Source organism: Ziziphus jujuba, chromosome 9 (genome assembly GCF_031755915.1).
Source record: "Ziziphus jujuba cultivar Dongzao chromosome 9, ASM3175591v1".
Classification (NCBI taxonomy): domain Eukaryota; kingdom Viridiplantae; phylum Streptophyta; class Magnoliopsida; order Rosales; family Rhamnaceae; genus Ziziphus; species Ziziphus jujuba.
The window spans coordinates 7,340,560-7,358,900 of NC_083387.1; the positions used below are offsets into that span (position 1 = coordinate 7,340,560).

At 40.6% G+C, this 18,341-nt stretch overlaps 1 long non-coding RNA gene across 1 annotated transcript; it reads left to right on the forward strand.

Moving 5' to 3' along the window:
• The first annotated feature begins 11,505 nt into the window (after nucleotides 1-11,505).
• LOC132799548 (uncharacterized) lies at nucleotides 11,506-12,585 on the forward strand. The gene is made up of 3 exons (XR_009634259.1): nucleotides 11,506-12,039; nucleotides 12,223-12,345; nucleotides 12,549-12,585. It is a non-coding gene; the product is annotated as an uncharacterized LOC132799548 (long non-coding RNA).
• Nucleotides 12,586-18,341: the final 5,756 nt, after the last annotated feature.

Genomic DNA, 18,341 nt, shown 5'->3' on the forward strand with positions numbered 1-18,341 from the left:
GATCGTCTCACCAAGTCGGCACACTTCCTACCGGTACGAGAACGTTTTTCGCCCGAGAAGTTAGCCCAGTTGTTCGTGCAACGCATTGTAAGTCTTCATGGAGTACCGTTAGCCATCGTCTCCGATCGAGATCCGCGCTTTACTTCACGACTATGGCGGAAGTTGGCTGATGCACTAGGAGCAAGACTTAACTACAGCACCGCTTTTCACCCACAATCTGATGGACAAGCAGAGCGCACAATCCAGACATTAGAAGACATGCTAAGGTCTTGCATTATGCAATTTAGCGGTAGCTGGGATGAACAACTGCCACTGATAGAGTTTGTCTACAACAACAGTTATCAAGCGAGTACTGGAATGTCCCCGTATGAAGCTTTATATGGGAGGCAGTGTCGGACACCTTTGTGTTGGAGTGAGGTAGGAGAAGAGAGGCTCCTTGCAACAACTAATGCGGTCGGATCTGAGTATTTAAGGATGACCTTGGACAAGGTGAAGATCATTAGGGATCGCTTGAAGGTTGCCCAAGATAGACAGAAGAGTTACGCCGATGTGCGTAGAAAGGATTTGGAATTCGAGGTAGGGGATTGGGTATTCCTAAAACTATCTCCATGGAAAGGAGTAGTGCGTTTTGGACGACGAGGTAAGTTGGGTCCTCGTTATATTGGGCCTTACGAGGTTACGGAGAGGATTGGCCCGGTGGCGTATAGGTTGGCGTTACCGGAAGAGCTAGCTCGAGTACACAACGTGTTTCATGTGTCGATGCTACGGAAGTATATTGCAGACCCTTCGCACGTACTCGAGAGTCCGGATATAGAGATACGGGAAGATCTTTCGTATGTGGAGCAGCCAGTACAGATTTTGGATCGCGAGGAACGCACGCTACGCAACAAGACTATTCCTCTAGTTAAGGTCTTATGGCGGAACCACTTGGTCGAGGAAGCAACGTGGGAACCCGAAGCACAGATGCGTGAGCAGTACCCGTATCTGTTCCAGTGACGTGCGGAAATTTCGAGGACGAAATTTTTGTAAGGGGGGAAGGCTGTAACACCCCGTCCCGAATCGCACTGGAATCCGTGCACGTTGACCGAGGTTGACCGTTGACCGTTGACCGAAGGGGTCAAAGTTGACTTTTTGACTCGGTGGGAATTTCGAGTTGACCAGGGTACCGTGGCGAAGTGCATGACGCCCTGAGTTCGTAGACTAGTAGCACGTCGAAAACGGAGCTACGGTTTGAAAGTTATGGACGAAACAAGTTGCGGTCCAAACTGTTCAAGGGGTGCCGGAGTTGACTTTTTGTTTATGGGGAATTGAGCTTTGACTCATGCATGGTTGTGAAGTGCTCGTCGATACGAGTTCACAGACTAGCGGCACGCTCCAAACGGACATCCGGTTAAAAAGTTATGGACGTTTGAAGTTTACCGGATACCGTATTATTTTAATATTTTTTTTGGGTCGGTGAACAGTGAAACGCCACGTGTCAGTTTCTGATTGGTCCACGTGGCATGAACAGTGTCATGCAGGGGTTTTATTTGTTAAAACACTCGGGGAAGAGAGAGAAAGAGAGAGAAGAGAGAGAAAGAGAGAGAGGAGAGAGAAAGAGAGAGCCACCGCCGGCCACCGGATTTTGCCACTGTTCCGGCCGAGTTACTGTACACGCGCCGGACAGAAAGCTTGCCCACCTCATTTCCGGCAAAACCTCCAAATTTCACGGCGAACGGCCGCCGGACGCGCCCGGATCGGACGTCCGAAGTTTGGCGGCGATTTTTCCCCTCCACCGCCGGCCACCGCGAATCGGCACTATTCCGGCCGATCTACAGTACACGCGCCATACACCCAGCATCCTCTCCTCAAGTCCGGCCTACCCACCAAAAATCACGGCCATCGGACCACCGACGCGCCGGGATCGGAGCGTTTTCCGGCGAGGGGTCGAAAATCTTCAAACGGTGATTTCTCCGCCGTCCGACCTCCGTTTTGCTCACCGTCGGTTCCGTTGGATTGCTCTCCTCACGATCTACAAATCTGCAAAATTTCACAGCAAACGGCCACCGTCGGAAATTACTGTTCCGGCAACGGTTGCCGGTGACGTGGCGGCCCGCCGGAAAGTACTGTTCCGGCGAGTACCCCGAAAATTCCGGCCAGCTCCAGTCCGCAGTGTTCGACCTCCTGAACCCAAATCCGACTTCCGTTTCCACCAATTCGCGACGGTTTGGGAGAATTGCGGAGCCGAAACCCGAAAAGCTTCCCGATAAAATTCCGACCCCGTCGGGTACGATCATCGGAAATTAAGACCGGATCTGTGATTAGCATCACTCGAGCTTCGATTCGGTATATCATTCGTAAATTTTAGTTATCATTTGGTGTTCGCTCCTCGGGTACCCATTTGGGGATTACCCGAATAAAATATTAATATTTGTGGTTTTGGTACTGTGGATGTTTTAGGTGCACGTGCAAGTAGCGGAGTCGATCCTGCGGAGGATCTTGATTGAGATACGTGCACAAGGTGAGTGACCCACCTTCAATTTAATTTTGGGAAATTTAATTGGTGAATATATTATGTGTGATTTAAATATTTGGAATTTAATTTTTATGTGCCAAATATTTATTTGATTTATGGTGGAATTATTTGTGAATTTATCGGATTTAAAAAAATGTGTATTTCACCAATTTATGCCATGTGAAATTAATTTATGGTTTTGAGGATTTTGAAATTGGTGTGGTTTTAATGTTAAATTGGGCACGATTTGAATTTCAAATATTTCAAGGAAAATATTTGGTTATGTTTGTAATTTCAATTTTTATAAAATATGCCCGTGGAATATTATGAGATTTGATTATGATATTTCGAGAAATTATTTACGCTTGGAAAAATGTGGATATTTGAATTGATGGATTTGGGAGTTGGTGGATTTGAAAATCTTGGGATTTATGGTATTAATTATAAGGAAATTGTGGAGAATTTCCCGGTTCAAGCGGATGGATTATGCCCGCTATGTTTATGAAAAATGTGAAATTTGTTTTATAATTTAAATTGTGGATTTTATGATTTTTAGATGCACCGTGCACGTACTGGTGTTCTGATTATGTGATATGGTTAGTGTGCACACGGTTGTGATTAGCGCGCAGGTGGGTGTGAGTAGCGCGCGGTTGATATTATGAGGGTGTCCTGTGGATGCCATCGGAGAGGGCGGCCACCCCCCTTTGGCCGGGACACCAGGTTAGCAGCGGCGCTGTGGGACGCCACGCGACCGTATGCCGGTTTCTTTCTATAACCTCCTGTCTGGCGGTACCTTGGGACGCTGGGTACTGTTGGCGCCACTGGTATATAGTGGGTGCATCAAATGATTTTCAGAACTGTGTTTTAAAAATAAAATGTTTGGAAACTGAATTAGAATTAAAAATATAATTGTTACCGCTTCTGGTATTTAATTGATGTCTTGGTTTTCGGGAAATATGAATAAAGGGTTTTGTGAAAATGTTTTAAAAGGGGAATCTTTCCAACTGAGAGAATTGTAAGGGTTTTGAGAGAAATTATTATTTCCAAATAATTATTATTTATATACCTATTACCGTGGTATGATAGTGTAGAGTAGTAGGGTCGCTCACTGAGATGATTAGCATCTCACACTCTTAAATTCCGTTCCTCTAGGTACCAGGTTGTCGGTGTTCACTCGGAGCGGACTTGATCTTCCTTGCTGTATTTGTTCGCGCAGTACCTTGTTCTTCTTTTACTGCAGTTGTAATATTTCTTTCACTTTTGCTGTATTCTATATTTTGTAGTACTTCATAAAGCTCTGTATACTGTATGGGACACTTATGTTTTTGTATTGCACTGGATTACTGTATTTTTATTTTGGAGTGCTGAAATTTGTGGAACCAGTTCGTCGTACTGTGGGAGGAATAAGGGAACAATTATAGAAGTGTGTTTGCAGTGCAGGAAATTTTGTGGTAAGTCCATCCCTTAGGGGAGGTTCTGCCGGATCTTCCACAGAAGGGTCCGGTAGGGTTTCCCTGGGATCAGGGCTTGTCTAGGGTTCCGGTGGGGAACTTTGGACGGGTCCTGACAGTTGGTATCAGAGCATAGGTTCTTGTAATCCTAAGGGACTGTGCATTGCTGTACAGCCCATCCGTAAATTCCTTCCTTTTGTAATCGTGCTTAAGTGTCCCTGTTTCTAAACTCTTGTTTGTTTCTTCAGTTTAATCGACTACGATGAGTCGGCGGGACACACGTAGAACTCGGGAACGCTCGGCTGAGAGTTCCGGGAGTCGATCAAGCCTTAGAGATCTGGTCTCTCAGCTAACTAGAGCCTTAGGAGGTTCAAGCTCTAGTAACCGATCCGTGGATCAGGCTCGACGTTTAGGAGCCGTGGAGTTCGATGGAAGCCAAGGCCCAGCTGCAGCCTTGAAGTGGCTATCCAGCATGGAGAAAATCTTGGAAGAGGGGATGCAGTGCCCCGATGAGGATATGGTGAGGATTTCTGGGTTCATGTTAGAGGGAGACGCCCGGAAGTGGTGGCAAATGGAGAAGACCCGCAGAAGGCATACGTGGGACCAGTTCAAGATTGCCTTCTCTACTGAGTTCTGTCCTCCTGCCTACCGTGAGGCGAGAAGGAGAGAGTTCGAGGGACTGCGCCAGGGAAACATGACGGTGACAGAGTACGAGAGGAGGTTCCGGGAGCTGTCAGAGTTCTGCATGCACTTGATTCCCGACGATCACGCGAAGAAGGTGAGGTTCATAGACGGGTTGAACGAGAGCATCGGCTACACCCTTTCTGGGTCAGTACACCCCACCTATCAGTCCGCCAGGGATGCAGCGCTCGAGCTAGAGAGACAGGCGGAGATACACAGACCCTCGAGGCGCAGACCGTTCGAAGGTTCGTACAGCGGGGTACCTCGACAGGGGGCATCTAAGAAGAGTCATAGTTCAGGCTCAGACAGTGGTGGGTTCAGCCCTCGAGGCAGATTTCAGAGGAGAGGCGGCTATCGTATGCCCCAACCAGCGCGCCATTCCATCAGCGGCGGCACGAGCTCATATCAGCACTCTGGGTTTAGCCCCAAGCCATTCTGCAGACGTTGCAATAGAGCACACCATGGGATTTGCCAGTTTGAGGGTGTGTGCTTTCAGTGTGGACAGGCGGGACATATTAAGAGAAATTGCCCTTATGGAGAGGCGGGAGTGTTAGGGGCGAGCCCACCATCACATCAGGCCAGTGGATCGCGGGGTCAGAGTTCCCGAGGGAGTTATGCAGTAGGAGGTTCATCGGGATCAGTCCCACAGCCTGTTGGACCGAGCAGGGGTAGAGGACGGAGGCCCCAGCAGACAGGGCAGGGTCGAGTGTTTGCGATGACGCAGCAGGAGGCCCTAGCTACACCGGACGTCGTGGCAGGTACGTTGAATATATTTGGTAATGATGCATTAGTACTTATAGACCCGGGAGCAACACATTCATTCATCTCCAAGGAATTCGTCACTCGGGTCGGTATGACCCCTACTCCTTTAGAATGTCTAGTAGAGATAGCCACTCCTGCAGGAGAATCCTTGTGGCCTAGCCAGTTAATCAAGGAATGTTTCTTCTGCATCGAAGATCAAGTGATGGAGGCGGACTTGATCCTGTTGGATCTGTCCGGACTTGATGTAATTTTGGGCATGGATTGGTTGGCAAGGAACCATGCATCTGTAGACTGTTTCAGCAAGGAAGTTACATTCAGGAGGCCAGGGTTGCCAAAAGTAGTATTCCGTGGAGGAGTTGGAAGGCCCTTACCGAGGTTGATATCTACCCTTACCGCCAAGAAGCTACTGAATAAAGGTTGCCAGGGGTATTTGGCTCATGTGATAGATACCCGAGTAAGTGGGGTCAGGTTGGAAGACATGCCCGTTGTGAGGGATTTCCCGGACGTGTTTCCTGAGGAGTTACCAGGATTGCCTCCGGAAAGGGAAGTTGACTTTCCCATTGAATTGATTCCAGGCACCGTGCCTATTTCTCTACCACCGTATCGGATGGCTCCAGCGGAGTTAAGGGAGCTAAAGGTCCAGTTGCAAGATTTGGTAGATAAGGGGTTTATTAGACCAAGTATATCGCCGTGGGGAGCCCCAGTTTTGTTTGTAAAGAAAAAGGATGGTAGTCTAAGGCTGTGTATAGACTACCGACAACTTAATAAGGTCACCATTCCTAATCGCTATCCGTTGCCAAGGATAGATGATCTATTCGACCAACTCCAAGGTGCCAAGGTGTTCTCCAAGATCGACTTGAGGTCGGGATACCATCAGTTAAGGATCCGAGAGTCGGACATTCCTAAGACTGCCTTTAGGACGAGGTACGGACATTATGAATTCCTAGTGATGTCGTTCGGACTCACCAATGCCCCAGCAGCTTTCATGGACTTGATGAATAGGGTGTTTCGTCCGTACTTGGATCATTTTGTCATTGTATTTATCGATGACATTCTGATCTATTCAAGGAGCCAAGAAGAGCACGTGAGGCATTTGAAGAGAGTGCTCCAAACTCTAAGGCAGCATCAGCTATATGCTAAGTTCGACAAGTGTGAATTCTGGTTGAATCAAGTGGGTTTTCTCGGACATATCGTGTCGGCAGAAGGTATCTATGTGGACCCTGATAAGGTAAAGGCAGTGTTGAGTTGGGAGCGCCCTACCACTGTGAGGGAGGTACGAAGTTTTCTTGGATTAGCGGGTTACTACCGTCGTTTTATTGAAGGGTTTTCAAGGATTGCCGGGCCGCTTCATAGATTGACCCGAAAGAATGTTGAATTTAGTTGGACGGACAGGTGTGAACAGAGTTTTCAGGAGTTGAAGCAAAAGTTGACATCCGCACCTGTTTTAACTTTACCTGATGGGAATGAAGGTTTTGAGGTTTATTGTGATGCATCCCATCAAGGGTTGGGTTGCGTGCTAATGCAGAATCAAAGGGTGGTAGCGTATGCATCTCGGCAATTGAAGCAGCACGAACAGAATTACCCTACACACGACTTAGAATTGGCGGCGGTAGTCTTTGCTCTAAAGAAGTGGAGGCACTACTTGTATGGGGCCACGTGCCAAATCTATACCGACCACAAGAGCCTCAAGTATATTTTCACTCAGAAGGAGTTAAATATGAGACAAAGGCGATGGATGGAGTTGTTAAAGGATTACGACTGTGTGATTGACTATCACCCGGGTAAGGCGAATGTAGTGGCAGATGCTTTGAGTAGGAAGGCTACTGGATCCCTTGCTCACATCCAAGTCATCCAACTACCTCTCATGGTGGAGTTGAAGAAGATGGGGGTGTTAATGCATATGCATCCTTCAGGAGTTCTCATGGCTAGCTTCCAGGTACGACCGGTGTTGGTGGATCGTATAGTAGAGACCCAAATGGAAGATCCTAAGTTGAGGACAATTAAGGGCAAGGTACAAGAAGGTCTTGATCCGGAATTTTCCATAAGGAGGGATGGAGCCCTCGTGTATAAAGGACGACTTTGCGTTCCGGATATCCCAGGACTCAAGAAGGAGATTTTGGAGGAGGCGCATAGCTCGATGTATGCGATGCATCCTGGGAGTACCAAGATGTATCGGACGCTTGTTAAGTATTATTGGTGGATTGGTATGAAGAGAGAAGTGGCAGACTTTGTATCAAAATGTTTGATTTGTCAACAAGTGAAAGCAGAAAGACAGAAGCCTTCGGGACTACTCCAACCTTTACCGATTCCCGTGTGGAAGTGGGAAGAACTCAACATGGACTTCGTATTCAAGCTTCCTTCCACACCTAGAAGGTACGACGGCATTTGGGTAATCATTGATCGTCTCACCAAGTCGGCACACTTCCTACCGGTACGAGAACGTTTTTCGCCCGAGAAGTTAGCCCAGTTGTTCGTGCAACGCATTGTAAGTCTTCATGGAGTACCGTTAGCCATCGTCTCCGATCGAGATCCGCGCTTTACTTCACGACTATGGCGGAAGTTGGCTGATGCACTAGGAGCAAGACTTAACTACAGCACCGCTTTTCACCCACAATCTGATGGACAAGCAGAGCGCACAATCCAGACATTAGAAGACATGCTAAGGTCTTGCATTATGCAATTTAGCGGTAGCTGGGATGAACAACTGCCACTGATAGAGTTTGTCTACAACAACAGTTATCAAGCGAGTACTGGAATGTCCCCGTATGAAGCTTTATATGGGAGGCAGTGTCGGACACCTTTGTGTTGGAGTGAGGTAGGAGAAGAGAGGCTCCTTGCAACAACTAATGCGGTCGGATCTGAGTATTTAAGGATGACCTTGGACAAGGTGAAGATCATTAGGGATCGCTTGAAGGTTGCCCAAGATAGACAGAAGAGTTACGCCGATGTGCGTAGAAAGGATTTGGAATTCGAGGTAGGGGATTGGGTATTCCTAAAACTATCTCCATGGAAAGGAGTAGTGCGTTTTGGACGACGAGGTAAGTTGGGTCCTCGTTATATTGGGCCTTACGAGGTTACGGAGAGGATTGGCCCGGTGGCGTATAGGTTGGCGTTACCGGAAGAGCTAGCTCGAGTACACAACGTGTTTCATGTGTCGATGCTACGGAAGTATATTGCAGACCCTTCGCACGTACTCGAGAGTCCGGATATAGAGATACGGGAAGATCTTTCGTATGTGGAGCAGCCAGTACAGATTTTGGATCGCGAGGAACGCACGCTACGCAACAAGACTATTCCTCTAGTTAAGGTCTTATGGCGGAACCACTTGGTCGAGGAAGCAACGTGGGAACCCGAAGCACAGATGCGTGAGCAGTACCCGTATCTGTTCCAGTGACGTGCGGAAATTTCGAGGACGAAATTTTTGTAAGGGGGGAAGGCTGTAACACCCCGTCCCGAATCGCACTGGAATCCGTGCACGTTGACCGAGGTTGACCGTTGACCGTTGACCGAAGGGGTCAAAGTTGACTTTTTGACTCGGTGGGAATTTCGAGTTGACCAGGGTACCGTGGCGAAGTGCATGACGCCCTGAGTTCGTAGACTAGTAGCACGTCGAAAACGGAGCTACGGTTTGAAAGTTATGGACGAAACAAGTTGCGGTCCAAACTGTTCAAGGGGTGCCGGAGTTGACTTTTTGTTTATGGGGAATTGAGCTTTGACTCATGCATGGTTGTGAAGTGCTCGTCGATACGAGTTCACAGACTAGCGGCACGCTCCAAACGGACATCCGGTTAAAAAGTTATGGACGTTTGAAGTTTACCGGATACCGTATTATTTTAATATTTTTTTTGGGTCGGTGAACAGTGAAACGCCACGTGTCAGTTTCTGATTGGTCCACGTGGCATGAACAGTGTCATGCAGGGGTTTTATTTGTTAAAACACTCGGGGAAGAGAGAGAAAGAGAGAGAAGAGAGAGAAAGAGAGAGAGGAGAGAGAAAGAGAGAGCCACCGCCGGCCACCGGATTTTGCCACTGTTCCGGCCGAGTTACTGTACACGCGCCGGACAGAAAGCTTGCCCACCTCATTTCCGGCAAAACCTCCAAATTTCACGGCGAACGGCCGCCGGACGCGCCCGGATCGGACGTCCGAAGTTTGGCGGCGATTTTTCCCCTCCACCGCCGGCCACCGCGAATCGGCACTATTCCGGCCGATCTACAGTACACGCGCCATACACCCAGCATCCTCTCCTCAAGTCCGGCCTACCCACCAAAAATCACGGCCATCGGACCACCGACGCGCCGGGATCGGAGCGTTTTCCGGCGAGGGGTCGAAAATCTTCAAACGGTGATTTCTCCGCCGTCCGACCTCCGTTTTGCTCACCGTCGGTTCCGTTGGATTGCTCTCCTCACGATCTACAAATCTGCAAAATTTCACAGCAAACGGCCACCGTCGGAAATTACTGTTCCGGCAACGGTTGCCGGTGACGTGGCGGCCCGCCGGAAAGTACTGTTCCGGCGAGTACCCCGAAAATTCCGGCCAGCTCCAGTCCGCAGTGTTCGACCTCCTGAACCCAAATCCGACTTCCGTTTCCACCAATTCGCGACGGTTTGGGAGAATTGCGGAGCCGAAACCCGAAAAGCTTCCCGATAAAATTCCGACCCCGTCGGGTACGATCATCGGAAATTAAGACCGGATCTGTGATTAGCATCACTCGAGCTTCGATTCGGTATATCATTCGTAAATTTTAGTTATCATTTGGTGTTCGCTCCTCGGGTACCCATTTGGGGATTACCCGAATAAAATATTAATATTTGTGGTTTTGGTACTGTGGATGTTTTAGGTGCACGTGCAAGTAGCGGAGTCGATCCTGCGGAGGATCTTGATTGAGATACGTGCACAAGGTGAGTGACCCACCTTCAATTTAATTTTGGGAAATTTAATTGGTGAATATATTATGTGTGATTTAAATATTTGGAATTTAATTTTTATGTGCCAAATATTTATTTGATTTATGGTGGAATTATTTGTGAATTTATCGGATTTAAAAAAATGTGTATTTCACCAATTTATGCCATGTGAAATTAATTTATGGTTTTGAGGATTTTGAAATTGGTGTGGTTTTAATGTTAAATTGGGCACGATTTGAATTTCAAATATTTCAAGGAAAATATTTGGTTATGTTTGTAATTTCAATTTTTATAAAATATGCCCGTGGAATATTATGAGATTTGATTATGATATTTCGAGAAATTATTTACGCTTGGAAAAATGTGGATATTTGAATTGATGGATTTGGGAGTTGGTGGATTTGAAAATCTTGGGATTTATGGTATTAATTATAAGGAAATTGTGGAGAATTTCCCGGTTCAAGCGGATGGATTATGCCCGCTATGTTTATGAAAAATGTGAAATTTGTTTTATAATTTAAATTGTGGATTTTATGATTTTTAGATGCACCGTGCACGTACTGGTGTTCTGATTATGTGATATGGTTAGTGTGCACACGGTTGTGATTAGCGCGCAGGTGGGTGTGAGTAGCGCGCGGTTGATATTATGAGGGTGTCCTGTGGATGCCATCGGAGAGGGCGGCCACCCCCCTTTGGCCGGGACACCAGGTTAGCAGCGGCGCTGTGGGACGCCACGCGACCGTATGCCGGTTTCTTTCTATAACCTCCTGTCTGGCGGTACCTTGGGACGCTGGGTACTGTTGGCGCCACTGGTATATAGTGGGTGCATCAAATGATTTTCAGAACTGTGTTTTAAAAATAAAATGTTTGGAAACTGAATTAGAATTAAAAATATAATTGTTACCGCTTCTGGTATTTAATTGATGTCTTGGTTTTCGGGAAATATGAATAAAGGGTTTTGTGAAAATGTTTTAAAAGGGGAATCTTTCCAACTGAGAGAATTGTAAGGGTTTTGAGAGAAATTATTATTTCCAAATAATTATTATTTATATACCTATTACCGTGGTATGATAGTGTAGAGTAGTAGGGTCGCTCACTGAGATGATTAGCATCTCACACTCTTAAATTCCGTTCCTCTAGGTACCAGGTTGTCGGTGTTCACTCGGAGCGGACTTGATCTTCCTCGCTGTATTTGTTCGCGCAGTACCTTGTTCTTCTTTTACTGCAGTTGTAATATTTCTTTCACTTTTGCTGTATTCTATATTTTGTAGTACTTCATAAAGCTCTGTATACTGTATGGGACACTTATGTTTTTGTATTGCACTGGATTACTGTATTTTTATTTTGGAGTGCTGAAATTTGTGGAACCAGTTCGTCGTACTGTGGGAGGAATAAGGGAACAATTATAGAAGTGTGTTTGCAGTGCAGGAAATTTTGTGGTAAGTCCATCCCTTAGGGGAGGTTCTGCCGGATCTTCCACAGAAGGGTCCGGTAGGGTTTCCCTGGGATCAGGGCTTGTCTAGGGTTCCGGTGGGGAACTTTGGACGGGTCCTGACACGGATGGGATAAGTTGTTTATCTCTTTCATTCCTGCTGATTCTGCAAAGGCCACAACCAAGACAACTAAAGCAAATGTGAGGAATGGCACCTGCAAATGGGCAGATCCTATCTATGAAACTACTAGACTTCTTCAAGACATTAAAACAAAGCAGTATGATGAGAGGATCTATAAACTTGTGGTCACAATGGTAGTATTCCTTTATAATTTTTATTTTTAAGTTATAATATCTGTAATACGATCTCTAGTCTTATGTGTGAACTCAGAAATTTCGTTTCTTAGTACCTACTCTCCCTTAAAAAGTATTATTCTGGTGACTTCTCTTGTATTAACTGAAAATCCTTTTCTTTGGCCAAAATCTCACTGGAATCAGGGTTCTTCACGATCTAGTGTCCTTGGTGAGGCTAACATCAATCTAGCTCATTATGCTGATGCACTAAAGCCTTCTATTGTTGCACTGCCTCTTCAGGGATGTGACTCTGGAGCTATTTTACATGTAAGAGTTTCTGAATGTTGTTTCTGAGTTGGGCATGATTATGTGTGTGTGTGTGTGTGTGTGTTTCTGTATTATGTGATTTGTCAATAGCAGCAACCTGGTGGCATGTGGTGTCCACCTTGACCATGAAACATGCTTGTGTACTTGTTGTCAGAATATTGTGAGCTCCCATTTAACAAATGTTTTACCTTATCTGATGCCAGGTAACTGTTCAGCTGCTAACTTCTAAAACTGGTTTCAAGTACAGCATTAAAACATCTAAAGTTTATGGGTTGTCTAATTTTAACATGCTCATTTGTAGTTGTAATCCCTTTCAGAGAGTTTAAGCAGCAAAGGGAGCTCAGAGAGAGAGGTTTGCAGACTACATCTGATGAATCTGCTGGTAGAAAATTATTTTCTGACGATACCATCAATGATCAGATGGACAAGGACAAAATCCAATATATATATACGGATATTATCCTTGTTAAAAGTGCAACTACATGTGACATTTATTTATATATCTATATATCTATATGTATGAATTGAAAATGGATATTTTTATGCTATTAACAAGTTCTTAATTAAATATTATGTCAATTTTTTTTATTTGTATTTAATTGTTATTCATGATTAGTAATTTTATTTTAATTGGTTTTGAAAACAATATTTTAAGTAGTTTATGGGTGTTAAAAAAAAAATTACAAATGTATTATAAATATCATTAAATTATTTTTATTATTAATTAATTGAACATATAAATATCTATACAAAACATATTAAATATAAGTAATAATAAAAGTTTAATTAAATATAATATTTAATTTTTTTGTAAATATAAATATAATTTTAAATCTTTTCATATATAACAAAATAAATACTATAATTATAAAATAATCCAATCCAGTCCGATCCTACACCAAACATGGAACAACTAGTCCAACATTCAGTCCAGAACTATACCAAACACAGTACTGCACTATTCGATCCTGTCTGATCCTATCCGATCCAAACCTATCCTATCTGATCCCGTCCGATCCGGATCTATCCTGCGTACCAAACGCCCCCAAAGTGTTTACAGAGGAAAGAAGATGAAAAGGAAAATAAGAAGATGATTTTCCCTAAAACTCACATACAACGGAAACTAACCTTGTCTTAACTAATTTGCAAAAAAGGAAACTAATTCGGTTAACAAAGTATTTTAAAACAAACACCGGTCTCTTTTTGTCAGCTCAATGAGACCTTCAGTCAAAACGGCTGAAAATGGAAAGGAAAAAAACAAATTAAAAAAAAAAAAAAAAAACCCAATTTTGTCTCAACTTGTAACCGTACAACTATTTTTTGAACCACTTATTTTCTTCGTTAAACACCAAAAAAAAAAAAAAAAAAAAAGGGAAAAGCCGCTAGCAAAATGAAGTCCATTTCCTAATCAACCACCCAAGCCAAAGCATTACATATAGAGGACCAGACTTTCAAACAGGAGAATTAAAACCATAAGAAAGTCACAAATCGAAAATAGAAAAAGCAATAATAATAATAATAATTATAAATAAATAAAATTAAAAAAAGGGGGGAAAATAATCGAAGATGAAGTAGTCGTTGTTGATTTGTTGGGTTGTGATAAGCATGGTGATGGTGATACAAGAGGCAGAGGCTGCAAAATTATATCCAGGGGTAGTTGATCCATGCAAGAGACCTGGAGGTCCACACCCGGGCTGTCACCCTGATCCCAACAAGCCTCGTGAAGAAGCTAACGAATATACTCGTGGTTGCTCCAAATCCCAGGGCTGCCGTGGTGGGTAATTGTGTCACCGCCCCCTCAATATTGAATAATATATATATAATTGATAATTATGATTATTTTTTTAATGATCCAGTAAATTGGTTGTGATGCTTCCCCAGTTATACAGCTAACCCGTATGTTAATCCACATCTCGTGGATATATGTTTTAGAAAAACATATATGTGCACTCGTTATATTTCAAAACTTGAATTTGTTTAACTTAATTTGTATATGTAATTTTGTTATATATATATATATATATATATATATGTTGAAAGATATCTTGTTAATTTGTTGAGTTTTCATCTTCCGTTAATATAAGAGAAAATATCCTTCTTTACATGAAACTTGCGCTAACCTTGAAATAATGTATTAGTTAATAATAAAGCCTTGGAATAGCATGTCAATTATGCATATTGTTCAATTTTTGTGCAATACTATAGTTGGGTTTCAATGTTTTACTTACAAAGTTTTTTTTTTTTTTTTAAATATATATATACACACAAAGTTATGATGTGAAACATTAATAATTTTATAATGTAAACTTTGTTCCATTGTTTTCAAATTATAAATAATGAAACATTGTTACAAATAAAATAAATATACAATAACAATCTAATTTGATACTTGATAGATTAATTGAAAATACATACATATATATATATATATATATAAAAGACATTGTTTGATACACAATCACATCATCATTCAATGAAATACGTTACAATCCATGAAGCAATGACATTGTATTCAACGAGAAGCTGGACATTGTCATGGAAGTTTTGCTGGATTTGGAATCCTATCCAATTCATTTACGAAATGGTACACAGAATTATGTTGTATAAATTTTGTTACATTTAATTGAATTGTATTATATATATTTATTGTGTTGTACTGTTTTAATGTATGATTAACTGTATTATAATTTAAAAAAAAAATAATTTTGACAATAAAATTGATTTTCGTTATTGTTTATATAATTTTCTTAAATACTACATATTAAAAATATAAAAATTGATATTTTATGATTATTTACCTAATTTTTTAAAATAATCAATTGTTCAAAATTAATTAAATTGATTTTTCATTATTATGGTTAATTTTTTTAAAATAAGTACCTTACTGATAATATATTAAAAGTTATTTTAATGTCATTCTTGTAGTATTTACATTATCAAAAGTTAAATAATATTAATTACTAAATAAGGAATCAATAGATTTGAGTGGTTTTTTCAGTTATGGCAAGGAATTTATTATATTAAGCAAGAAAAAATTTAAAAAAAAAAGGTAAAAAGAAAACAAACAAAAAAGAAAAAGAAAAAGAAAACAAAGTGAAAAGTCAGAGGGTGCTGGGTTTATTGAAAAATTCTGGTGGCCGCGGATTAGCTTGAGGCGCCCGCAGAAACGTGATAATTAGTCAAAGTTTGATCTAATTTTGTACGGTATTGCCGCCATGTGCGGGGGTCCAAACACACCGTTAGAATTTTATTATTTTTTTTATTTTTTTGGGTGAAACGAAAGAAATTCAATTCATACTTATATTGGTTCCCTGCTTTGAGGATTGAAAGAGAACCAACAAATTAATTATATGGTTAGGCACATGCATAGTTTGAATTTGCCAACAATCTTTTTGCTTGTGGCGCTTAGCAAACATGATGTGTGTGACCTTTGTATGTGATTTTTAGCAAATATTGTTATTAGGTAACTAAAATAATTTTTTATATATTTTATTTTCTTAACTAGTAAAGTGACAGAGTAGTTTGAGTTTGTTGTTGGATTTAAATCCTTCGTATTTTTATAAAATGAAGAATCTAAATTTGAATTAATCATTTTACCCCATATATACACATTTCAATTGCAAAGTACTAAATAGCATTAAATTAATTGTAATTTTCCATTACATTTCTTAAGTTTGTGCTATTTTTTTTCTTTTTGATTGGGAAAATTGTACTAGGTTGTAAACATTGAAAATATAATTTTCCATCAACTTTTAATATGTTATTTTAATTTATAAAATATACTTCAACAAAAATTCATGATTTAATAATAAAACTAGAAATAATTTGTTAGCTTTTCTAAATGTAAAACTTTTAAAAAAATTTATATTATTTTTTCATGCAAACTTCATTTTCAAAATTTTTAATTGACATAGATTCAATTGAATTTTATATTTATAGTTTTTATTCTTATCTTTTATAGTGATTATTTAGGAATTTATCATAAAAGTCTTACCTCTTTGGAACCAAAATTCCTTACCAAAAATATATTTAACTTGTTCGTTTTGCAATGAAAATCATTTTACTAAAGTGTCCATGTTAAACCCCCACTGCATAAAATAAAAAAAAATAAAAAAACAAAAAATGCCCTTTGCATTAAATCTGGTCCAACAAACAGACGGTCCAAAATCAGGCGTACGCCAAGTGGCCGTTGCCTTGGGAATTGGGAATGGCCGAATGGGGAAGAAAAAGAAATTAAAAAGTGAAATCGAAAAGTTTTGATTTGAACAGCTGTGGAAATTGATTACGGGTATTTTGTAAATTCAAAATTTTAGGGATTGTATACGGTTTGTTTTGCAGTGGAAATAGAATTTCTCAATATATTTTTTACGATCCCAAGGTTCTGATCAGTTATATGGTGTCTTTCTACCAATTTCCCTTTCAGGAACTTTAATAAAATGAGCATTACAAAATAATAAATTGATAGGATTATTCTGAAAAGTCTTAAAAAAAGAAAAAGAAAGTGGGTGCTGCGGTTCCGAAATGCATATATATAGAATACATAGAATGGAAGCCCAATAATAAAATAATAAACTTATTAACTTAGTTCATATAACAACTTGGTAAATAAAACATTAATATCACACACAAACTGTTACAGTATGCATATGATTGGCCATGCTAATCCAAGGCTTTTATTATTTACTTTTCTAGTATAATATTTAGAATGTCACAGCTATCTCCATGTAAATGAAGGCATGCCGGTGAGTGACTAAATTGATGGTGGACGTTATTAGGCCCCAGGAGGATCGATAGGGGTTCGACACCTAGTAATTCTAGAGCAGCCACGATTGTAGGGATTGTCTGGGGTACGGTCAACTTCAGCGTTAACGTTGGACACATCCGCAACACTAGCTGGATCATCCAACCGTACTGACCTTGCTTCGACATGGTTCATGCTTACAACCACCAAGACCATCATCATCAACACTGTAATTGTTTTCAAAATCTTCATTTTCCTGATTTTTTGCACAAACGCCTAAGTAATTAATTTCCAAAATCACTTGGGTATATGTAGTAATAGAAATAGAGTTCCCATCCCTATATATATATATATACACACACAAAATCTGAGACTAAATCTAATTACATACCAACCTTACAAAAAAAAAGATAAGAACTCAATTATAATGGAAGAAAAAAAGAAAAAAGAAATACAACGTAATTACGTGTTTACGGAAACAAATTATTAATTAGATAATTTTCATTTAGTCAACTTTCCTAACAGAAAAAAAAAAAAAAAAGAAGAAAGAAAGTAATGGTAAGATACCCTTCTATTTTAAGCTTTAGCTTAGGTTTTAAAGATATTATGATATGTGGCAATTTAACAATTGTGTGATTAAGATAGATTTCTTTCCTCATAAAAATATATATATATATATATATATATCTATGGATTTCTTTTCATTTTCTTTCCTCATAAAAAAAAAAAAAGGATTTCTTTTCATTTTGGTTATCTCTTAATAGTTTTTCTATCTTTATTTTCGATTTGAATCCTCTTTGAATCTAATCTTTGCCATATTTTTTTTTTTATATATAATATAATTAATGGCATGTGGCAATAAAGAAATCAGTAGTCAAGATTTGTTCTATTCTTTATTTTAGTATTTCTAAATTACTTTGAAAGAAAAAAATTTATAGTTTTCATCTATTGGGTATCTATTGAAGTGATAAAGGGCTAAAAATAGTTCCTTATTTAATTAAAATTTTAATTTTAAATTATTAATTGATGTGATATCCTCTCACATTTGTATTAGTTAATATAGATCAATTAACTATTTAAGTCTTTACCAATCGTTCATACAAAATCTCATTGATTTTGTGGAAAGTGGTCATATTTTTGTACGTTTTGACTAGAGGTGGCAAGTTGTTTTAATTGGTTGTGTCTTATCAATCCATTACTTAAATCTATTAATCATAATAGAATTTTTCAAACCTAACTTGTATCTATTAAATAG